Source organism: Seriola aureovittata, chromosome 15, assembly GCF_021018895.1.
Source record: "Seriola aureovittata isolate HTS-2021-v1 ecotype China chromosome 15, ASM2101889v1, whole genome shotgun sequence".
NCBI lineage: Eukaryota > Metazoa > Chordata > Actinopteri > Carangiformes > Carangidae > Seriola > Seriola aureovittata.
The window spans coordinates 18,513,485-18,539,461 of NC_079378.1; the positions used below are offsets into that span (position 1 = coordinate 18,513,485).

At 40.2% G+C, this 25,977-nt stretch overlaps 1 protein-coding gene across 18 annotated transcripts in view; it reads left to right on the forward strand.

Moving 5' to 3' along the window:
* dlg2 (discs, large homolog 2 (Drosophila)) overlaps nucleotides 1-25,977 on the forward strand; it is a 213,284-nt gene that overhangs the window by 20,098 nt on the left and 167,209 nt on the right. Inside the window, exon 1 of one of the 18 annotated variants that reach the window (XM_056398393.1) lies at nucleotides 17,886-17,959. The exons of the other annotated variants lie outside the window; for them this stretch is intronic. The gene's annotated coding sequence lies outside the window, so the exon portion shown is untranslated. Of the gene's footprint in view, nucleotides 1-17,885; nucleotides 17,960-25,977 lie in introns of those variants that run through there. 18 annotated transcript variants of the gene reach the window in all.

The window sequence follows — 25,977 nt, forward strand, 5'->3', positions numbered from 1 at the left end:
TTTTTGCATTTGTTCTTTTTGTGGTGTGTTGTGAATGTTTGAATGGTTGGGATTTGAACCCTATGCATGATAACTATACATTTTCAAACTGTACCCTTACCCTGCAATAGAATTGCATATCTAGTCTGCATCACAGTCTCCCAGTAACAAGCTCCACTGACACAAGATCACTTGTATGAACTGGGTCAGGTGGGATTCACAGGCTGCTGTTGAAAAGTTTTTTTTGCTTTGGAATGTTCCTAACTGAGTGAAATGATCCAGAAGTATCTAAGCAGCAGCCATGACAAGAGCTGGTCAGATTTTTCTAAATGATAAGGAAATGAGCGTCAGTGCTTTCTATCTTATCTCCTTTAGCATAGGAATCACTGGATCTTCCTTTACAACAGGAAAGGAGAAATGCTGTCCCACAATTCCTTGTCGCAGCAACATTTAAAGTGATGCACTACTGTAGTTTCACTTCTGCAGACTCACGTAAAATATAGAAAAATATTTTATGTTTGTGACACAATCCAAAACTCATGGAAATCCTTGTATGATCAACTGAAGCCCAAATCCAGAAATATAGACTTCTTCTCTTTCAAATCTGTCCAGTTAAGAATCATCTTGAAGAACAAGCATATTGAATTTCTAGTTAACGATATCATCATCATAACAAAATACTATAGCTTATACATACATGTTGTTTCACTAAATCCCCTCCCATTGTGTAATGAACTAAAAATGAATTTTCTCTACTAACAATTGTATCGAAGTGTCAAAAGGACCTATAATAATTTATTCTGATCCCTTGCTGACTTTCTCTATTTGTATTTTTCTTTCACGTTATCTTATTTGAACATTTCAATCCTGTTTGCTTTGTTTTTGTGGATAGGCAAGGAGTAATTATTGTCCAAGTGAAAAAATATAAATAAAGTTAGTTGAAAAAATAGCTTAGTGTAAGCACAGGCTTTTCCTAAGTCCTTATGAATTCTCCTTCAGGTATTTCCTTAACCTCATGACGTTTTCCATTGAGGTCAAGGAAAAGTGTTTAGGAAAGGAGATATTTTAGACTTTTGACTGCAGCCATAGGGGGCTGATCTCATAACCGTCGTCTGCCAAGATGCCCTACAAAGATGTTTAATGAGCTCTGTCTGTCATTGCCTGACGAACAAGGCTGGTTAGTCCTTTCCTGTCTGCTGTGCTGCCTGAAAAAGATCCTTTACCGGGAGGCTTCATTTTCTCTAATGTTGGGACTCGTTCAAGAGACCAGATGTTTCTTTGCTCCACAGACAAAGAAACTAACTTCCCCACAGTTCCTTACTGTTTACACCTGGAGCAACAGGAGTCACACCAGAGTTAGTGTGGAACGGGTGAACAAAGGAGATAACAACGGAAGTCACAAAGCCAGACAGGACTTTACTCTACCAGGAAGCCACCCAACTCACTGGACTTTACAACAACACTGAAAAGGACCTCTTTGTTTTGTTCCAAAGACTGGGTAACGTTAACTGACTGGGCCTAACCTCTCATAGCACAGCACAGCTAAGCAGCAGAAGTCTTAACTTTATTAATGTACCTGTTGATTAATGTCTTCTTGTTGTATTGTTTGCTTAGGTGTAGGTTAGTCAAACAGTTAATCGAGTACTCGTATGTTCACACACATACCTTTATTAAATCTCAGTTCTATAACCTGCATGAAGCTAACCTGCTCATTCTAACCTGGTACCTTTAGATTACATGAGCTAGGCTAACAAAGAAACTCACACCTTCCCTCCGCCACACACTAGGTGGTCTCAGCAGCCATTTTGAGTAGTTTCTTTGTTTACTACCATCTTGTGTAGTCTTCGTTCAGGTAATGTTGTCACAGTGACCACTTTGAATCGGCCATCTTGTCTTTGTCTGTGTCCCCACAGACACACCCCCATACACACATACACATACACACACCTGTATACATTAGATTAGAACCAAATAAACTGAACTACAGGTGTAAACTGCGACCTTACAGATCTACCAGTTTGGGTAGATATCTTTAACGCCCAGCAACATTTTGCTAAGCTGCGAGTAAACAAGGAGAAGATTAGTAACACTTCACATCCTCCCTTAAATACTTCTACATCTACTGTTATGATTCAGTATTTGCTTATATCATTGGTGCTAAATCAGCAACATATACAGCAGTGGCCTACAGTAAATAGTAAATTGAGCTCACAGATGCTAAACTACTAATGTACAGGTCATACAGTATGATAATAATGAGGTTAAAACTGGTGGTGTAGGTGTGCTCACCTGCACAAAATGTCTTGCTTGCAACTAACAAGCAAAAAAACAGTGAACAGTATAGTCTAGGGTCGACTTCCCACAGAGAAACCATCAGACCAGTGAGAAAGGTTAACTTACTGAGGAACAGATATGAGCTATAATGAAGTGCAACAGCACAGCATAACCGTCAAGGTGCTCCTGCGTCTTTGCAAATATTTTTTGCTTTTTTCCTGCCAACAATAAAGACTCAGATTCCATTATATGTTATAAAGTAATTATTAATCACTGCTGTGTCCCTTTTAACACGTCGGTAAACAGTCATTGTTACTAACACCTAAAGTCAGAGAGTAATCACAGCGCAGTAAGAACTGATGTAGAAAAGGATGCCACCGCGTGGAAAGAGAGAGACATGTAATGAATCATGATATCAGACAAATCTGTCACGCCAGCACTTTGCATGATACATGAAACATTTCATATGTTGTGTCTTGTGGCTGTTGTTTTGCATGTGTGAGATGTTTATTACGTCTTGGAAATTTTTTTCTTAAATATGGCTTATGACAGTCTTTATAGGATGTTTATAAAATGTAATTGGACTGAAACAAGATGGAAAAATGACGCTGTAAGTGAATCACATATTGTAAGATGGGCCTATGTGTTATAAATTAAATTACAGCCTACACCCTACAATCCCTGTAATACCTACTGTATATCCCTTTTAATATCTAAATTTAATATATGTAGCGTACATACCTGACCTGGCATCAGTCACAAGCCATTAAACAAGTTCATTGTAAGGACATGCAGAGAAAGCATAGGCAAAATATCGAGTTTGTAACAATAAGACTCTGTCTATTGACGTTTGATTGTTTCCTATATAGGAAAAGTAACAACAAAAGGACAGATTATCACAGGTGGGAGTCCTGGCCTCTCAAACACACACACACACACACACACACACACACACACCAATCCTCCCTTCCTCTGCCCCTCTCTAGATAAGAGTCATAAATTACAACCCACATTCCAATCCTGGGTAGTGACCAGCAGAACACTCTTCACAGACACAGATCTGAGGAAGAATGTAAAATTAAATATCTAACTGTTCTGTAACTCATGAGATGTTCCTATGCGATAGTTTAATCCCAAACTTCTATCCCATAGAATGTTTGAAATGCAACATGTAGATTTTAAGACAATGTCCTTCATGTGACCATAATGTCAGCATCCTTCACACATGGTAACACACACTACATGACATCCAGAATGTCCATATTATTATTATTACAGTTACAACTGCTGTGTAATCCACATTTAGAGACTATTATCTTTAGGAAATGTTTATATTGTTTGATCAGTTCACCACTTGTATTATGATTAATTCCACGTTTGAAGGAAGTAATATGAAATCAACACTGGTATTAGTCCTGTCATTATTAGTGCCATTAGGTTTATATGTTATTTCATTTAATGTTTTATGGTCATGGTGGAAGACGGATGTGCCAGTTTATAGGTAAGCTGTAGAATTAAACTAAGCAAAATTACTCTATTCTCCAAGTTGAAACACAGGAGAAGACTGGTGACGCCCCTGAAACGTGCGCCAGCCCCCAGGGGATAAAACAGTTGTGATCCATTCACACTTTGCTCAAAGCCAGGCTCTGTAGCTATGTAAACTCTTAGCTCTTAGTCACAAACTCTTGGCTTTTTTGCCACAGCTCTTAGCCATTTTTGCACTTTATCTTTTTGTCCGCATTCTTTATTCTTTCTTTGCCACATGCCAAGTAACATTCTTTTTGTCTACATGCACAATCTTTTATTTTTATAAGCCAAGTCAAGACCAACTGAACTAAAAAAACAGAAGTGCTTCAGAGTAATTTTTTAACTTTTAATTATTATCAAGTTTTCCTTTTTGAAGCTTTTTGTATAGCCATAGTGTATAGCCATAACATATTCTCTCCGTCGATTGCCAACTCATCACACCACTCATTTCATTATTTTCATCTTTATAATTATTACACGTTGCATTTACTCTGTAGATAGTAGTTGAATTAATAAACTTCTTCATTTACACCCAGTTGTTGCCCTGTTGTGTTCTTTTGAAGTAGAGACTGGAGATCCATTGAATCAAGAAGTCTTGGTTTCTGATATGAGATTGAATCATGAATTTGCCCTAGGGGATAAATAAAGTATGTATCTATCTATCTATTGATAACTTTCATCAATAAAGTAAATCATTGTTGTCCTCCCTGTGGACTGCTGCCCCCTTTCAACAAGAGCAAATTCTAAATTGTGTTATTAACACTACATATATTATCTAGATGTTATGTTAAATGTCGTTATTAGAGAATTATTTGTATAACTACCCTTGTACCTTCACTCAGCCATAAGTATTGAGCTTCTGTGTACAGTAGAAATGTCACCCTACCATCATGGAAATGTTGGCTCTGCTTATTAAGTTTTATCTGCAAAATTGCCATGGTTACTACTTTATGCAGAAATGTGTTGCTGCAGAAACAAGTAACATGTTAATGGCGAAGAAAGTTGGTACAATGTCAAGCATTCACACCTGTGTCCACACAACACAACATCTCTCTCACTAAAGTTTCAGGCTGCAGTTGTATTTATTCCACTATAACCCCTAAGACGAGATGGAGTAATATAAATTGTGGAATAGATACAGATGTACAGTATTTTTTAGGTCGAGTTGGATCTCCAGTAGAGGGAGCCAGATGACTGGATTCACTGTTGTTTACCTCCAGCTTCACTGCTTCTGTCAAGAGAATTGAAAAAAGGCTTACAATTCATTTTTCCAGTTTTCCAGATCTGTGTTCCAAAGACATGTTTTTGTGACCATACTGCAGTAGTTTTGAGTGTTGTCCACACTAAAAACTGCTACACACTGTGATTTAATAATGATAGTGCGAGGTAGTAATGTTGTTTATCTGTTGTAAGTTGAATCCTCTTTGTTATGTGATACTTGCTGTTGTGCATCAGGTTCTCTGTGTGGTCATCATAGCAAGAACTGATGAACATCTCAGTACTTTATTATAGCACACTATCAGCTAAGTTATTCCTCCCACACTTGTGAGCCATTAAGACACACATGCATTTAGCTGGCCCTGCTGCAATGGATTGTGCTTTACCTCAGCCTTGAGAATGACCTCGTAGGAAATTGCAGCCACATGGATAAGAGCCGTATGTTAGTGTTTTAAGACCCCGATAATGCTTGAGGCTGTGTGTAGGCATGGAATTATCATGAACCTGTGGGTTATGATTCATCAATTACTGCATTCACCACAAGAGATCTAGCTCCACTGCTGGAAAAGTAATCCAAAGAAAGAGAAGGAGAAAAAAAAGGTTGAGTAGAACTAAGCATTGACTAGAGCAAGGACAATGAACAGGCGGGGGCAGATCCACTGGCTGATATTAGCTTATAGCAGAAACTGTATATTGGTATCAGCATACACATGTTGGCTATCACATGTTCTAAAACAGTTCAGTCACATGAATGAAGTTGTTAAATGAGGGTACACTTTGAGTTTGGAAGTATTAAAAATGATGGTCTTTAGTGCCAAGTCATATTTAGCTGTTAAGATAGAAAATAACAAGAGTAGTGGGACAATCAGTCTGGAAACAAACCTTAAATGTAAGCCAACGTGTTTGTAGCAGAAAATAAAGCTGAACAATGAGAGATTGGACAATTGTCTTGAATGACAGGTTACTAATGCTGAGATGCCCCACAGAATCGTTTCAATGGATCTTTTGTGCCTTAATTTGTGAAATATATGAATGATGTGTATTTTTAGACATTTTTGTCCATTTGGCCATGGCAAAGGTATGCAGTCTACTGAGTGCCGTTCTAGTTCATGATAGATTGTATTAATATATATTTTAAAATTTTTCTAGACAGGGTCCTGAGCTACAATAATGTCCTCTTTAAATGTCTGTTAGCTTGTTAGTGTTGCTATTGTTGTGTCTTTCATTTGTCACTGTGCATGGGTGACCAAATAGAGTTTTCTCTCTGGGCATTATTAAAGTAAAAGTTAAAACCAGATACTGCTACTTTGAACATTCACTTTTTTCTCCAGTGGTGATGCTGCTACCCTGTAAGTGAAATAAAGACTGCATAGGTTAGTAAGAGTTGGGACCCATCCACTATTCCTCTCATGTTTTCAAGACCATCCAGTGTTCTGCACTTATTTGACAGGAACTCTTAAACTGCTCAAACTCTTACTTTGACTTGCCTAAACCATCTTAAAAATCTGTGCACCCCCCTCCGGACACTGCAGTACAGTTGTATAAATGTCATAACATTTATGTAACATTTGTACACTGTATAATACTTGATCTCCTCTGACTCAGAATAATCAGTGTCCTATGATTATTGATAAAGTCTAAGTCAAAGACTAACCATTTATAATCTACAATAAGTCAATAAAAATAAGATGAATCAATTAATCATTTCAGCTACAAACTACCCAAACCAATCACACATAGCCAACATAAATTGTAATATACTGTAATGTCCTTTTTTATTTTTTCCAAACACCCAATCATTCAGCATTGTCAGACTTGCGTTCTTGTCAAAATCCTGGATTTGAATTTTGCATAACTGCATTCCTGAATTCTTCTTAATTTTAACTCAAGCGATCTGACCATACAGTGTTATTTTCTTAAGGGAGGTGAGAGCCAGAGGAGTGAGCAGTGATGCATTATCAGTAGTTGGTAACCTGTGTGTGCAGGGAAACAGAGGGATTAGCTGGCACCTTAGTCACTGTGGAGGAGAGCCAGCTGTAGGGAGGGGTTGCAACTGGAATAATCACTCCCCAATGAAGCACAGCTACACAGGAGCCATCACTGTGAGCCCCAGCCCACTCCACCCACTCATTAGGTGAGCATGAAGAAAGCAGATCATCATTGTGACACTGTGTATGTGTATTCACTGTAGAAGTGCATGTATTAGTGGGATTTTATACTTATTAAATGAATCTACTGGTGAAGTCGCTTGTGAAACATATGCGTCAAAGAGGTAGCAGATATCCTCAGATTCACTGCAGGGTTGCCTAGGAAACCCAAAAGGGATGAGAGCAGCATACAAAACAGTCAAAAGAACCAGAGAAAATAGAAGTATCTTAAAACGATGATGGCAGTAATATTAGTTTGCTCTGCACTGCACAATGTAGGTTACCTACCAGAACATTCCTCAGGAAATGTTGCATGAGAATGAGCTTTTTCTCCAAAGTCCTGAAACTCTAAGTTCATAGTAATAACAAAGGTAAAGGGTATTTTTAAGATGACTTAATGTTCTGGTGTTTGTTGTTGTTACAGTCAGTGATGGAAAGTACAGAATTCCACACTGTTGGCTCTTTGGTTCTTCTAGCTGTCATACATTTAATTTAACTCTATTAACTCCCTTTTTGTATTTTCATACAGTACCTTTGTGTTTTTCCTTATAAAGGTGTCATTTTTAAAAGTTTAACCAAGTGCTACACATATTCAGAATCAGCAGAACCTTGTCACTCGATAAAGACTTCTGTACAGTATAGTCAGGTTTAATCGCCAATAAAACAAACAACAACAAAAAACGGACCTTGAATTTTTCCTTATTTTATAGATAAAAGCACTGTAAACCATATTAAAGAATGAAAATTTCAACAGGGAAAGTTGTACATATTTGTTTGAGTTGTTCTAAAGGTTATTTAAAGTTTCCATCTTTATCTGTTCATGAGTCAAGTTCATTCTTTGGAGCAGTATTTATGGACATTTTTTTGTCTGCTCCTTGAAAAATGTACTCCAAAGCCTCAGCTGCATTAAATATCCGACTGATCACATCCTTCTGCCTGTTTTCTGTCTCTACAATAAACTGTGACCAACTTCTCACTTTGAGCTGAGAATAAAACAGTATTGCTCCCTTTTAGTTTGGCTATACAGCCAAGGCAGGCCAAGCCTCTGAATCAGACACTCTGATTGGCTGTGACAGCACCCACTGGAGCCTCTTATCACATATAAAAATTATGGGGCCGTTTGGACACTGCATACTTGCCGTGCCGCCACAGGCAAGCTGTTCCACGAAAAGTTACAGTTTTAACTACAGTGGATCAACAAATTGTTAAGCATTTCCTGACCATGTCTGTGTCAAGATTTGACTAACCTGCTATGAGCAGTATATCAAAATGTAAAACTATACACTTCCTGTTTCCGCAAGGGGGCGCTATGATTATCACTGAATATGAGCATATGAGTGTGTTCAGGGCAGGATTCTTATGACATACAGAAAGTTTGGAACATGTGTGTTGGAATGAGAGCAAGTTGAAGTTTCATGCAACCCCCCCAGTGTAACCCCCAAATTGCAAAAACAGCACCAAAATTACAAATTTCATTCAAAACAGCTTTTTTTGTGAGTCTTGGCATGATACATATGCCTACCGATTTTTGTGCATGTAGGTCAAATCGCGGGTATAGGAAGGGCCTTGTGCTTGGGCCCTAATGAAATTGCCTCATAACAACTAATTTCACCTGTTTCTTTTACTCACAGGTTCTAGTAGCAGCTGTTATTGAATCATGAGAAACAGAGACAGCGTCACCATATCCATAGTAACTCACTCACACACCTGCCTGCGTGCGCATGGCGCGAGAGGAGCAGCATAAATTAGCCCATATAAAATAAATGACTATAAAAGATTTCTCACTTTGCCCCGATAGTCTGAATAAGTCGCTGCTGCTCGGTCTTGTCTGTCAGTGTCTTATCGCGCAGGTATGAATTAGTTTTTCATGCTCCACTTTCGAACTGTATTTTTGTTTCTCTAATTGAAATGTCCAGATACCACAAAGGAGGGGAGAGAACATGTCTAATTCACCAAGGAAACACAGCTCAGTAAATACTCACAAGCTGTTAGCTAACTCAGAGATGAACTTTTGAAAACTTACCACAGAGCAAAATGATTTGACTGAATGTTAGATGTCAGGTGATATTAACGCTGTTAGAGACTATGTGCCTGAAGCATCTGACGACATGTGATACTTGATAGCAGTGACCTATAGAGCTTGTTGTTAAAATTGGTTAGGTGTAGAAATCACCTCAAACATCTCTCTTTGTAGTCTACAGAATTACTCATCATCACTCAATCACCATATGCTGTTAGGGGTACTGGAGGATTTAAAAGTACAAGTGTGATATGATGATATGATTTTGAGGAGATGGAGCTCAACTCCAGCTGGGTCCGATGTGGGTGTGAGGAGGCAGAGGTCAGTTCTGGAGGGCACCAGCCAATTTAACCCCTGCACACACACACACACACACACACACACACACACACACACACACACACTACTTCCGCAGTATCCAGGGAGAAATGGACAAAGCTGATTCTTATTGGCTAATTAGACTCATTAACTCTTACCCTTATTACTCTCAAGTATGAAGGCATCTATAAGGCAAATCAGCACTGTGTATGTGTTCATCTCCTTTTATGATTGTAAGGATAATTCTTTTTAGAACCCCTTTTTTTACACATATATGTACGCACATATATTGACAGACACACAAACCATCTCCACCTTTGGATATTCACCTTATAAAAAAAGGTGTCTCAACCAGTCAAGAAAAGGTTTTTGGAGGCTCTACAGTACACAGCTCTACTGCCTCACACAACAATACACACACACACATTGACAGACACACACAAACACCATCTTACTTTTTTGAATTTCACCTTCAAAATAAGAGTCTCAACTATGTAAAAAGAACTTACTGGAGTTTCTGTTGGGCAGCTCTATCACTACTACTAGGTAATAAAAGTTTGATCTTAGAATTTATCGTCTATATGCGGTCATAGTGGTAAAGCTTAATAATAATAATAATAATAATAAAAACAGTTAATAACAAATGAACAATAATAATTAGATTAGTCCACTTCCTTTGGCTGAGGTGTTGTATAGTCTGATGGCAGTGGGAAGAAAGGATCTCCTGAACCTCTCTGTTCTGCAGCGCAGTGAGATGAGACGTTTGCTGCAGCTGTAGCTGCTTCTCTGTCTTGACAGAATGTTGTGGAGAGGATGGTTGGTATTGTCCAAGATGGCCTCCATCTTACATTGCATGTGTCTCTCCACAACAGTCCTGAGTGAGTCCAGACTCCTGCCAAACACAGACCCAGCCATTTTGACCAGCTTATCCAGTCTCCTTGTGTCCGTGTCTGACATGCTGTTGCCCCAGCAGACAGTAGCATAAAAGAGTACACTGGCCACCACTAAACTAAACTACTGTGGTCGTCTTTACAGGTAATCCACAATCCAGGACGTGAAGCAGGGATCCACCCCCATCCCTTCCAGCTTGTCTTTAAGAATGGGGGATAGTGTTAAATGCACTTGAGAAATCAAAGAACATAATCCTTATGTAACCACCTGGCTCATCCAAGTAAGAATGGGACGAGTGGAGCATGTAAAGGACGGTATCATCCACTCCAATATGTTCTTTGTAGGCGAACTGTAGGGGGTCTAGTGCATGTTCAACCTGTGGCTTCAGAAGGTGAAGAAGCAGCCGCTCCAGGGTCTTCATGATGTGTGATGTGAGGGCCACAGGTCTCTATTCATTTATCTCAGCCGGTCGTCCTACTTTAGGTACTGGAACAAGACATGATGTTTTCCACAGGATCGGGACCCTCCATGTTTGAAGGCTTAAGTTAAAGGGCACATATTATGCAAAATGCACTTTTCCATGGTTTTATATCAGTAATATGTGTCCACGGCCTGTGTAAAAACCCCCCAAACATGATAAAAGTCCATCCTCTCCGTCTTTTGCTTGCTCCACCTTTCAGAAAATGTGTGCTCACACAGGCCAATTGGAGATTTTCCCTTGATGTCGTCATGAAGGGAAATAACACCTCCCCCAAGTGGGTGACACTCCCCGAGCTAGGTGTGTGTTCTGCCCTCTGAGTCCGCCTTGCAGCCGCTATCGTTTATTCCCTCGCATCACCAGCTCCGGTAAAACTATGTCGAAGGCATGAGCGATGCACGCTAGTTGCTCGGTTGTTGACTGTACAAACAAACACAGAAGTCTTCTACATCTGAGGATCTGAAGACCCAGTGGATTTGTTTTATTTTATTTTTGATGGAAATGTCCCCGCTACAACTCCTAAAGTGTTGGCTAACCATTTCACTTCAGACTGCTTTCTCAACGAGGGCCAGTACAATGCAGGATTCGCTACATTGTGAAGATAAAGCATGGATCTGCACCGACTGTTCAAGACCCAACCAAACTTTATGCCTTTTTTTATATTGATAGCATAGTACAGAGAGACAGGAAATGGGGAAGCAGAGAGAGGGGGAATGACAGGCAGTGAAGGGCCGTCCGATGCAGGATTTGAACCGGGGCCAACTGCAGCGAGGACTGTAGCCTCTACATATGGGGCGCCTGCTCAACCCACTGTGCCACTCGACGCCCCGGGAGCTGTAAGTTTTACCATTTTATGTTGCTTTACTGTATGTACACGAGAGCCTGTTGCATGTGTTGTTAGCATGGCAGCTAATGTGGCTAACGTTTTGCCTCGTCCACACAGCCGGGTATAGCCGGGTACAGATTGTATGCAATTCTTCTGTTTGGTATCGCTGTGTGACGTTGATTAGAGACACCCTGCTAACTTTATCACACTTGAAAGGCGTTTTATCTGTCTGTAAAGTCAAGCCGGTAAAATTCAGACTAAACAAGCTTTGCAGTGATTAGCATAGGTGTCTGGGCTTGTTTGTTAGTGCTGTGAAAGTTATTATTGAGAGTCATGCCTTATGATGGCCGTTTTAACGTTTATATCATGTTTACAGATACAGTGCCTAAATAAGCGCAGAGTTACAGGGAATATGTGAAAGGGGATAGTCTATAATTATATATATAATTTTTTTGCATTTTGCACGGATAGTGAGCTATTTGCAGCATTTACAAGCTTTTGACAACCCAATTAACACATAATTGAGTGCATTTGTTGTTATCATTTTTGCACTGCTTGCAGCAGTCGCCATAACTATACATTTGAGGAGATGTTGGTGTAACCTCTGTTTCATCTGTTCAAGCCACCACATCAAGTGCATCTAGACAGCTTCCTGCAACAAGGGATGTTGCATCCCAGACTGACCCACTGGAGACGCGTACTGTAGGCACACAGTTATCCTTGAAGACTCTTCAGCCTCACATCAGAAGTACAGGTCTGTAGCCATCTGAAGTGCATCTACTTTTGATAAACCTAACAGTCATTTATCAGTCTTGGAATGCTGTGCAGGTAAATGAAGCTGTGGTTACTTAAAACTTGTGAGAGTGTGTAGGCTAAGGTTTCTGTCAATATTAACATCTTTGATTTTCTCTTTACTGTACCGCCAGACTCTACCTGGCTGCCACGTACTACAATGAAAATGCTGACCGACCACAAGCCCAAACAAAAGAAGGTGAACCACTCTTCAAGGTCCACTTTCCAAAGGCCATGAAGGCAGGATGCAGTATTAAGTATTGTTCGTATAATGTTATGACAGTTCCACCAACAACAAAATACAGAAAAGAAAATGTCAGGAGGTATTTAGAAACAGACTTTCAGTTATTGTATTTAAAAAAAACAACAAAAAAATAAAAAATGTAAACAAAATCTTTTGTGTTTTATCAAACAGGGTATGTGGTGGACCTCATATTTGAAAATGTCTTTGTTGACCCAGGACCATACACAGAAGCTGCTTTGGCCATCCCCATCCCAGAGGACCTCACTCCACAGTTTGAGCGGCCTGAGAAGGAGGAGGTCATATCCAGCTATGTGTCCCGGTTCTATCATGGGGCAATCTTAAACCCACGTACTGGCCTGTGGCGTCAGGAAACACGGCATGGATGTGTAGGACCACGCAGGCTGGAATGACGATCCAGATTCTGCGACCTAGGAAGCCCCAGCACCAGCTCACAAAGCTCCTATAGGCTAGATACTTGTACCGACTAAAACAACTGGACAGGGCATTTAGTCTTGCAAACATATCTATGTTGTGTCTCACAATTTTTTTATATGGATCCAGTGAATCCTATTATCATTGATTATAAGTGCGACATTTGATGTAAATAAATGCTTGATGGTTTCTAAAGAAATGACTCTGAATTCATATATTACATGCACACTATCTGCTGATAGGAAAACTTTACAATCAAAGAGCAGCTTACATGGTAATTCTTCCTCGATCTCCCATAGCTGTCTGGTAACCTACTGTGAATTACAAATGGTAAATGCTATGGTTTATTATAAATGTAATGTAATCAAAACAAATTACTGATTAGTTTGTCTAGTGAGAATGGTACCTGTGCTATCTCCTAGCAGCAGATATTCTCAGCTTCTGTGGGCATGGAACTTGTTTTTTCGCCCACTTTACATTTCTCCTTCTGAAAAGTTTTAATCAGGCTTATTTAGGAGTTTTTAATAAAGAGTGATATTGATTAACTCTCAATTACTGTCAGAATAATAGATAGAATTTTTGTTTTTGTTTTTTTTGTGGAAAAAAAGTGTTAAATCGACCCCAAGTTAATTTTTTTTTGAGAGAGAGGAATAATTTTTCTAATTCTTTTTCTAATTTTCACTTGCCTTTCAGGGCTTCCATAAAAACATGATATGACTTAAAATAACTTAAAACTTAAATAGTTCATAGTGGCAAGTGCATGAAATGTAAGCAGAAATAGTACCAGGGCAAGTAAGCAACATGTTGCTCAGCCTGTTCGTTGATGCACGGAGCAGCTCAGGACTTAATTCATTTTTTAAACACTGACACAATCTAATGTTAACTCGCTAGTCTGCATCATGTCCAGTTAGAAATCTGTGTTAGTCTTAAAAATAAATCTTACTTGCATTAAGTAAATGTCACCCTGATTTTCCATCTGATATTTAAACATGTCAAACCATATTTAACTATGACTGCTGTGAGATTCACAAACAGTGATAATATGATCTGCAGCTCAGCAGTTTTGTGTGTCTGTGCTGAACATGAATTCATGCCATCACAATACATATGACCCTGCTGACAAAAATACTCACCAGATTGGGACTGTCATTATATTTTCTGACAAAGCCTATGGTTTAACAGTTAATGCCAAGGGCTTAAAAATACTCCCACAGTTACAGAATAATTACATGATTAAAACATTTTGCAAGCCTATTTATCCTGTTATATAACTTGTAGAATAACTGGTTTTCTGGTTTCTGGTTGTTTATACATTCATCTGTTTGATTTTGATCTACATTAGATTTTTACCAGCTGCACAAACAATGACAATTGACTTTAGCATCACTGAAGGCTTGAGCCATAAACCAGAAGCTACAAACATACATAGTAGTAGCAGTAGATGCCAGTGTGCAACTGACAGAGCTTGATGCACGTTTACACTGGAGAAATTATGATGTGAATAGTGTAACAGCTGACTTCACTTCGTGCCTGTTGTCAGATTTGAGTGCTCACAGCTTGTTGTGGTTCAGGGTAATTCTGTTTTTGTGATGGAAGATGATCTGAGTAAGAGGACTTCAATTGTAGCTGGCACAGCCATCATTGCCATCATCAACATCTGCAGTCAGACCTCACCCAAAGAAGCTGAATATCTTGAATTACAACTGAGTCATGGGGAAAAACAGGGTTTCCTTGTGGTTACTCCGGTTCCTGCCTTGATTTCTGTCACAGCCAGTTTTTTTCCACTCACTCTGCCTCTGTCCCACTCTCTACATTGCCACACCTCCTCATCAGCCTCACTGTCCTCACCTTTTGCCCCCAGCTGCACTCCAATCTCAAATCATGCCAGTATATATGCATCCCCGGTTCACTCACGCTTTGCCAGATTGTTCTTAGTATCATGCAAGACTTTCCAGCGTTCATCTCCGGACTGACTTCCCTGTATCGTCTCTGCTCGTCCCTGACCATCCTGCCTTGTCTCTGCCCCGGTTAACGCCTCAGCCTTCTGTTCCTGACCACGAGTTCTGCCTCTGCGCTTCCTGCTCGCAGTCTGCCTGTCCCTGTGGCTGTTTGGCGTTCTCCAGCCCCGACGTCGCAACTTGAGCACTTCCCTGCTGGTTTCCCGATCCTTCGTCTTACTGATTACCCACGTGCCTGCTCCTTCCTGGTTCGTCTGCCCCACTGCCTGCATCCTTGACTACGTCTCCAACCTGCTCCCTAATGGTACCGTTGCCTTCCCACCAACTCGTCCCTGTGTGCGTGAGCCTCCCAAACCCGGCTCATCCTTCCTGATGGCCCCCACACCCTAGCCACCCTAATAGACTCTGGGGCGCCTGTATCATTGACGAGGGGCTAGTTCAGCACCTGGGGCTCAAGCAGGTTCCTCTACCTCACCCCTACCATCTTGTCCGCATCAGAGAGGGTGATGAGTGGAAGACAGGGTTTAAACTCCCCACGGGGCATTATGTCATGCCATCTACCAAACCCTGGTGAATAACGTGCTTAGGGACATGCTCAACCGCTTCGTCTTAATCTACCTTGATGACGTACTGTACGTCCTGCAAGCCCTGAGGTCGGAGGTGCTGCAATGGGCCCACACCTCCAAACTCTCCTGCCATCCGGGTTCCCAGCGAACTCAAGACGTCTTCCTCTGACGCTTCTGGTGGCCCACCCTGAAGGAGGACACCTGGGATTTTGTCAAGGCCCGCTCTGTCTGCAACCAGCATAAACCCTCCCATCAGGCTCCCAGTCCCACATTGTCCATGGTGACACGTCTTCTTGGACTTTGTCACGGGTCTTCCTCCTTCCAACGGCAACATGGTCATCCTCACTGTTTGACTGTTTCAGCAAAATGGCCCACTTTGTGCCCCTGTCCAAGCTGCCATTGGCCAAAGAGACTGCCCAGCTGGTTCTGCTCCACGTCTTCCGCCTGCATGGTCTCCCTGTCGATGTGGTGTCTGAGGGCCCCAGTTCTCCTCTATTTTTTGGAGGGAGTTTTGCAACCTGATGGGAACCACTGCCAGTGGTCCACACCTCCACCCTGCCTGTTCCCACTGATGATGAGGGTTCCCTCCCCCCACCCACCCAGCTGAGGAGATGGACTGGTCTGACTCCCAGGAGTTTTCCAGTGTTCATCTCCGGACTGACCTCCCTGTATCACTCTGCACGAGTTCTGCCTGTGCGCTTCCTGGTCCCCTTCTGCCTGTCCTTGTGGCTGTTTGGCATTCTCCAGCTCCGACGTTGCAACGTGAGTGCTTCCCCGATGGTTTCCTGATCCTTCGTCTGACTCTGATTACCCGCCTGCCTGCTCACCTGGTTCCAATCCTCCTACATCCTTGACTATGTCTCAAGCCTGCTCCCTAACGGTACCGTTGCCTTCCCACCAACTCATTCCTGTGTGTGTGAGCTTCCCCAACCTGCTCCACTCACCTGCTCCACAACACGGCATGTCCAGCCCCGGCCCCAGACCCCTTCCTCTATCCCCAATAACCACCTGTGTGCAATATCTCTGCTGGTTCATTAATAAAAGTCATTACCAACTATTCACCTGTTTGCTTGTGCTGCAATTGGGTCCTACCAGACCCTGTTACAATTTCCTTTTCATTTACAGTAGGTATCAAAAGATTAAGCTTTCTCACACAGTACAAAACCATCAAGAAATATATACACAATTTTTTAATCATTAGCCTGATATTGCACTTCATAAAGGAACATTTCCAATCTGTTGCTCTTTCAAGCCTATTGCTGCTTTTCTCAGTTTTATATCAGTTAAAGTTGAATATCTTTGTTAATTGGATGTTTGACAAAATCACTTTGGGCCGGTGGAACTTGTGACAGGTGCTTTTCACTCTTGACATTTTATAAACTGATGATAAACTGAAATGATTTTAGAAAATCAATAGATCATTGACAAAGAAAATAATTTTTCATTGCATTCATCTCATGTTGGCTACAGTGTAAATGTAGTTTAATGGATAGTAACTATGAATGTTAGGGAGATGTGCATTTACATATATACAATTAGCAACATGGGGTAGGCTCTAAATGTTGGATATGCAATTATGTAGCACAGAAACATTGTCTTGACACTACAGTGTTAGTACATTGTTGAATAATTTGGTTTCAGTCACTGCCATAATAGTTTAGTTCCTCGCAGAGGCTTAGGAAGGGAATCACTCTCATCATTAGAAAGTCTCAGCCAGGGCACATGGTATTAGACACATGCACACCCTGCCCTAGACACACAGTTAATGTTTTACTCTGCCGGGCTCATGATGCCTTTTACACGCAAGCCATGTGCCTTAAATACCGTGCCAGCTGCAGTCTTTAAAGCAGCTCAGTGGCACAAAGAGCGAATGGACTGTTCCAGAGCTGGTAGTTACTATGTTTGTGTCAAGTTGTAATGCCTCACTGTAAATGTGTACATAAAATGAAGAAAACCTTCTACTGGTGTTGGAGGCAGGCTGTGTAGATATTACGAGGTGGATGGTTTAGACATGGTTGTCTGGTTGTTAATGAGTTTTGTTAATTAAGAGGAGAGTCGGAAAAGACTACTGGTGATGTTAAGCACATTACCCATGGGGAGTTGAATTAGAAATCAGCTATGCAGGGTGTAAGGTTATTGTCTGCATTGAAGGGAACAGGCGGCCTCTATGTCTGAGGATTAGGCTCGCTGTTGGCTCATCACTAGGCATCTGGTCCTCGCACAGCACAGTGTTTCACAGGATAGCAGCATTGCAACATGAGCGGAGAAAGCAGGGAGGCTTTCTGCACTGTGAGTTACTCTTGACAACTTTGTGAAACTGATATTATGGTCACTGTTTTTTGGGGGGTTTTTTATGGTTGTGTGAATATCTGTTGATGATCACAGCTTACAGTTTGAATGTGTTTGGATGTAATACAGCGGAAAGAGGAGAGTAGTCGTTTATTTCAGACCAACTGTCAATGGTTAGGAGGAAAGCACTGATGATGGTTCTCTGATTTGATCTTTTATTTATAGAGGTCATTTTTATTTTAATCCCTTACAATGAAACGGAAGTCAGAGCCTACTTACTTAAAAAGAAAAAAAACACTAAAATGGGAAACATTAACGTTTTGAATGGCGTGCATTTTCTGTTGCGTTATACTATATGATTCTCTTATTTCACAATAATCAAATGAGTGACAAAAACAGCAACTGGTTTTGTATGACATACAATCTTACACATGCTCAGCCTGCTGCACACTAGCCATTCAAGAGCTTCTGGGGATTTGCATAAATTTTGCTGTATTCATTTGTGTCCACAATAGCCTGTTTCTATTTGAATTACAAAAAGATAGAACTGTGACAGCAAAATCATAGTTTGATCAGCAAATCTTGAGTCACAGTTTATCTCATGTTTCTATTAACAGAAATGCCCTGAATCATTTATGTATGATTGGGACAGAAACATGACCCTACGTCTGGTGGTGAATGCTATTTACTTGTTTTTTTTATCCATTTAAATGTAAATATGTCTTTTATGTGCAGAGCCAAGGCATTGCTGGCATGGCAGATCACTTCTTAGAGAGTCCTTCTCATTGGTAAATAGCCATTCAAAACATGTGTCTGCATTTTAAATATGATAGCCCTTGAATTGAATGGAAAACAAAGAGCTCACTTGAGTCGTACAATGAGAATTCTTTGTGGTAGATGTTTTAATGATTCACCAACAGATGTTGAGTCAGTCGCTCCAGCAGATGATGTTGCAGTGAGGCTGATACAGCAGTGACTCATGCTGACATTCAGTCAGAGCAAACCATGTGGAAATGTTTGCACCACACCAATATAGTCAGTTAGAGTTGAGTGAAAGATACACATTTTCTGATTGCTGAACTATTTCTGCAGTGATGTTGAAAAATCAGAGTGTATGTATTTAAGTACACGCTGTTTTAGTTTTTTTGTTGTTGTTTTTTTTCTTTGTTTGTTTTTTGTAATGACATCTTTTCTCTTCCAGTCAAGTTGATCTGCTGTGAAGCTTCAGGCAGGGAAATAGGAAATTGTTGCAGATATTTGCAGGATTTTTTTTATTATTATGTGCCTGCAATGTAGTAGCATTGAAGGCATATATTATTATTCTGCATACTTGTTAGTGTGAATGCTGTAGCTGTTGCTATTCATCTTTATTATTACTCTTATACGTCCACCTTTTTACAGTCTGTAACTACTCCTTCATACGTTGTCCTACAGAAACCGTTCAACTATCAAAACGTTTGGCTTTTTCTGCAGATTATTGGATGCATTCAATTCTTTGATATTATTTATAGTTTTTAAAATATTAAGCTCTTTATGATTTTTTTTACCATTCAAATGAATGGAGACCATGTTCAGATCCTTCAAAAAAATCTTCAGCCTCTTTAAACTTTAACTACTTCAGCATACTTTCAGCTACAGACTTCATTCAACCTTTAAACTGTAGACAAGCCTTTCAGCTATTAAGCTTGTATTCAAATGTTTGATATCTTCAACAGTTTTTGAATTATCACAGTTTTAGTTTCATGCTTTTTTCAGATCATTTTTGAGTTTATAATGGGTGTGTATTGCATGGAATGTTGAGGGCTAGAGTGGATGACATCATCGTTAGAGTGGGAGAAGCTCATAAATATTTGTCTGAAAAAAATCTTCAGCAATTGCATAAGGCCACTTTAGCATTGCTTCAGCGGTTGCTTCAACTTCTTCAGCATTGCTTCGGTAATCTCATTCAGCTCTCAGCATTCACATACATTTTCAGCTGGAAATGCAGAAGTGACATAGCAGCCAGATATGCAGTGCACAAAGATCTTGTGCTGGCCATGGTCTGCTCATGGTTCTGATAGGAGTTACCGTTTTTCACAAATAGCAGTCATTTGAGAGGCTCGCCGAGCAAAAATCACACCCAGATCTGAGTCAGCTGTGTCTTCCAGCTAGACACAGCTGTTGGAACCAGCTCGTTAAGAGACTCTATGATCCCTGTGATGTTTCCAAACACAGCCCTCACACACACACAGCCACCCACACACACAAACACACACACACACACACACACACACACACACCGATACACACTGACTGAAAGCTGTTAACAAGTTAGTGCTCATAGAGAGAGATTACAGTTCAGACTGGACAGTACAACAATAAATACAGCAACAGACATGTTAAATTTAATCTGAGCTTTGAGCTACAGGACCTGTTCAACCATCATAGTAGCTCTCCCATACACTGCAATAAAAATTCAGAAGCTCATAGCAAACAGCTGAAAAAAATGGCGGTGCTCTTAGGGAGAAATGCGCAAACTTCTCCGTCATTAAATTTGTGGTTTTGTGATATAACGACCTGAATATTTGAATTAATAACTGATATTAATGAACATATAAGTGACAAAAGTTTATTTGTAATTGGTACCAGGCACAGTTAACACACTTAAAGTGAGGATATTTCGAGGTGGCTAACAAGGCGGTGAAAAGTTGGAACTGACTCGAACAAGCTAGCTTACATGCCCAGAGACACCAACAGAGGAAAGGGAAAACAAGAAATGGACAACAACGTGAGTAACACTGAAACTCCCAAGGAACCCCTGAATGTACCAGCTATGGAACAAATGGAGATAAAAGAAAATGCCCCACTACCAGTTAATCCGCCTGTTAAACCTGTCATTAAGTGGAAAAAAGTTGAATGTAACGGTGACGGTGACAGTATTAGCGGCAGTGGCAACTCAGACATCCTGGCAGCAATTCAGGAACTTTCCAGCAAACATGACAAGACATTCCGCAAAATTTCTGCCATTGAAATGACAACAGAGTCAACTTCCAAATAAATTGAGAAACTGTCATCTATTGTGGAACGTCTTGTTGTGGGTGTTAGTCGACATCATGACATGCTGAAACACACACAGTCAGAGATGGAAGAGTTGAAAAAAGAGAATCGGCTCCTGAGAACAGTGATAGAATGTAAGCGAATGTAAGCGCTACAGTTGGAGATTGGCGTTGAAACTACATGGTATGAAGGAGGAGACCAACGAACATGTGATAAAAGAAGTGATTAATGTTATTGGAAAAGTTTTCCCCGGCCTGCATGAATATCTGGAGGAGGATGTTGACATAGCCCATCCTCTTGGCCAAAGAAGAAAGGATGGATCCACCATCTATTATCATCTTGTTTGGACTTCGCCATATATGTGACAGTGTTTGGAAGTGTGCCAAATGATGCAAGTTTCTGTGGGATAATAATCTGAGGCTTGCCGAGGCTTTGTCTCCAGAGGACAGGGTTGCAAGAGAGAGACTCTGGCCCCTTGTGGACAAAGCACGAAAGGAAGGGAAAAAGGCTTAATTTCGTGGTCCCTTTGCTCTGATAGATGGAAAGAAGATCGATCACATGGGCATGAACTAATTCTTGTGGGCTTTGATGAATAGAGATTTTCAGGGTTTAACAATCTGCTGAACAAGTCCCACCTGAGAGTTAACATAATATACTGAATATATTTCTTCAACGTGTATCAGTGTTTGTGGATTATGGTTGGCTACTGAACAGGTCATTATCCTCACCAAGCAACACCTGGTTAAAAAAGAATACTGTCTTAAGTTATCTTGTCCTTAGGGTTTTATAATTTGGTATAGCAGTTTACCTTTTTGCTCAAAATGAACGGCCCAAATCTTATATTGCATAGGTGACTATTTAACCCTCCTGTTATGTTCGTTTCTCAGGAACAGCAATGATGTTCTTTGGTCCATTTGACCCGGGGCATGTTTAATTATCCAAAAGTGTTAGAAACCAAAAAATCCCAATAAACATTATTTATATCTCATTATTAACTCCATTACTAACCATTTCAATCAATATTTAGCGTAATGATGTTCTTTGCCTCTCACAGATCATGGTTCAATGAGGATAATTCACTCGTTTTTTCATAAAAAATGCATGTTAAAACTTTTTTTAATGTACTTTGGAAAGACCGACATATAAAATACAAGATACAAGTTTTACATGACATAGATTTTTTTTAAATTTTATATTACATTTTTAAATTTTTTCTTTTTATGGAGTGATGTTGATAAATTAACACGAGACACCTCTTCTGTTCATCCACTGTGGCATCTATCAAAGTAACTGTTGCTGTTTTCCTTTTTTCTGTTATCACAGAGTCTAACTACCTGCTGTACATTTAAACTTATACTAGTTCTGCTTCAGCACTCAGAGCTCTCTGCTCCTTTTAGTGACTTTCTCTAACTCAGTAGTTATTTACACGCTGTTCAGATCTGCTAGTTACTTTAGCTTTGCAGTGTTAGCTTCTCTCTCTCTCTCTCCCCCTCTCTTGTTCGCTCGGTGTGGTGTTCTTGTTACTTCACTGTAGAGGATTGTGATATTTACTACATCTTTAGCGATGTCTGCTGTCATTAGGCACAGCTCCACTTGCTAACCGGAATAAAATTTACTATAATTAATAATGAGAGTTATTAGTGTTATTAGCTGTCATTACTATTTTTATCAGTTGGAGCACTACAGTTGCCATTACATTACTATTGCTGTTACTGCCATTACTATCACTTTTATTAATATTGTTATCATTGCACGTTCTTGTTCTTTTCCTCTGTGCTCTCTCTTGCTCTCCTTTTGCTCTCTATCTCTCTATCTCTCTCTCCAACCCAACCGGTCGAGGCAGTTGGCCTTTTACCCTGAGTCCGGTTCTGCTCGAAGTTTCTGCCTCTTAAAAGGAAATCTTTCCTTGCCACTGTCGCCTAGTCCTTGCTCTTGGTGGGCATTTTTGGGTCTTTGTAAATAATATTATAAAGAGAAAGTCTAGACCTGCCCTATTTGGAAAGAGCCTTCAGATAACTTTTGTTATAAATTGGCACAATACAAATAAAATTGACTTGACTTGACTTGACTAACCGGAGATAACTGCGAACTCTGTCCTGCATCACCCAGTTTTGGTCTCATTCTGACATCTTTTACAGTTTTTGAGGAAGTGATGGGAGTAGCATCCACCTCTCCCATTGACTGCAATACAAATTCAGGTGCAGGTGTGACTGGGCATAATTGGACAAAGCTGATTCTGATTGCCTAATTAAACTCATTAAATCTTAGCCTTTTAACTCAGCTATGCCCAATTATGCCCAGTAACACCTGCTCCTGAACTTGAATTTGAATCAGCCCCTTCTGCAGTTGTTTAACGACAGACCACTCTGAGGCATGTTTGCAACTTAAAGTGACTGCGTATAACCCCCAGATAATGGAGCTCAGCCGACTAAAGCAGAGCCAGGGATCACACTGACTGGTAGGCATCTATTTATTTGTAATAGCCTAGGGCTACACATGGTTTTAGTCTGGACATGTAGCTTTTTGCCCATGTCTTTAAAATGTTGATGTGGATGTTTCACGTGGATGGCAGCATTCTGATATAATACAGATTTTTTTGGTTTGATGCACTTTAGTCTCTGTATTTTTATGGATTAGATAATTAGATATGCTGCCTGCTGTAGCATTGTTTCCGCTCTTGATAACCCATATTAATGTCTGTATTTCTTAGTATTTCTTAATATTCTGGGACGGAGTGGGAATAAAATATCCAGCCCCGGACTTTTTGATTTGGACTGGACTTGGACTGGCCTACCAGAACCCATCTGTAGACACTATCACATACAGAATATGAATGAATATGATGAAACAAGAGCAGAAAACAAATCTATACATTTTCATGCTGAATAGACTCAGGCTATATTCCTTTTTTCTGCCTACTGCTTATTGTGTAAAACCGGACTCACTGGGAGCTGTAGTGTAATATAGTCCTGAACTCACTCTGCTGATCTGCTCCTCCTGTCTGTTTATCTAGCAGCAGTAACACTGCAGACAACAACTATTTTTCCCGGATTTTAACTTATTTTCTGTGAGCCTCACAGAAAATAATTCACAGTTTTTTTTGTTTATTTAACTTTGTTATTCATCTAACACAAGTCAGCAACAGTCCACTGCTGTCTCAGTGTTTAAACCATGATAATGATTCAGACATATAAACGTTAAGTGAATGGATGGAGCCAAACTGAACTCACTTTTCTGGGGAGAGATGTGAGAGAGATGACAGACACAGAACCACAGTGGGTCTCGCCGTCTGCTGCACTGGGCTGATTACAACACAACACTATCCTCCTCTCTCCCTCTTGCTCTCTCCCTCTCTCAACCAAACAATCATCGTAGCCCACACTGAATCTTCCCATGTCTCCCGATTAGCCACTCTGTGCCCAGTATTGCCTGTTGTTACACTGGTTTAATTTGCCTGATGGCTGCAGAGCATCAGCAAACCACCAAATTTGTCGTTCAGTTACCTTAGACTCGGGGTTTGTAGGGCTGTGGTCACGCTGTGTTTTGTTTAATCAGCGTGGCACATTTGCAAGGTCCTGCCAGTGAGCTGTGACCAAGCGGCAACCTCCGAGGCTAAAAATTAGGCCAACACTGAAGTACCAACTTCTTCAGATGGTTGCTTTAGGCTGACTCCAAAAGGGAGTCAATCCCCATAGACTCTGATGTTAAAATGCCCAACTTTATAGCAGAAATAAACATTTTTGCAGTCTAATACAAAAAATGGTTTTGGTCTTTATGGCTAATTTCCTCCTTCATGACAACTGTATGGGGGTGAATTTCTATATTATCACCTGTTTACATTTTATTAAGGCTTAAAGTGAGGGAGAACTGAGGACATGCCGCTTTGAGTGATATGCAGGTGAATCCCAAAAAAAACACACAAAATCCTAGAGCAACTGGATGTTTAAAATAACAATTTGGCCGATAGCCGATGCCAATACCAATTTTTTTCTTGTTTGTTTTGTTTTTGTTATTGTTTTGTGCCAGGGAAACGAAGAAATCTTCATTATGAAAAATAACTGAACTGTTCTAACGTCTTTCAGCTCTTCAAGGTATCTTTGAATAATCACAAATTCAATCATACAAATTTATGAAATAACCTTTAATACAACCTTAGTTCACAAAAATAACAGTTTTATAAGCCCTTTTAGCCTCTTATACAACTACCTATTCAATGAGAAGAATTCTTTCAGTATACATATCCCAGAAAACAAATTTGTGAAAAATTAATTAATGCAATTAAATTTAAATGTAAATGTGATCAGAAATGCAATTAATCATAACATATAAATTATTAATAAGGACAAACATACATAGGGCCATCTTTCACATGTTTTTCATACAGAATAAAATGTTACCATTAAGCACAAACTAACAGTCAGCTGAAACATGAGCCTGAAAATTGGCCTCTTTAGAAAACAAAATTGGCCTCTTAGGAGAAGCCCTCCCATACAGTTGGCCTCTTCCTCCAAATATTACTGATAGAATAAAATTGCCGGTACCTCACAGCCTACTTCTTTGTAAAGAAAAACATACATCTTACTAAGATAAGCATCTGTACCTTGTTGCAGCTCAGTGTATTTCTCTTTTTATTCAAGATTTGAGAGGCAGAGCTGAACAGCTGGTGCTGGTGCTTGGGGCACACAGGTATCTGTGTGCCATTTGTGCCAGTGCTGGAACAAGTGTGGTTTAATTCCTGGGAATGGTGGCCTCAGCGAGCAAACCATCCAGTTGATGTGATGCCCTCATCCTTGGCCTTTCTGGTCCCTTTTCCTCCGGAATCTCCTCAAACATGTCATGCAGAGTAGGCTGTACCTTGTCTGTTCAAGCTGTCTTGCTCTGTGTGTGACCAGCACTCTCTCTACCATGCATCTTATGTCCAGCACTAGCAGCAGGCCTATCCATGAGCTTATGTCAGTTATTGTTTGTGCACATTTAACTTC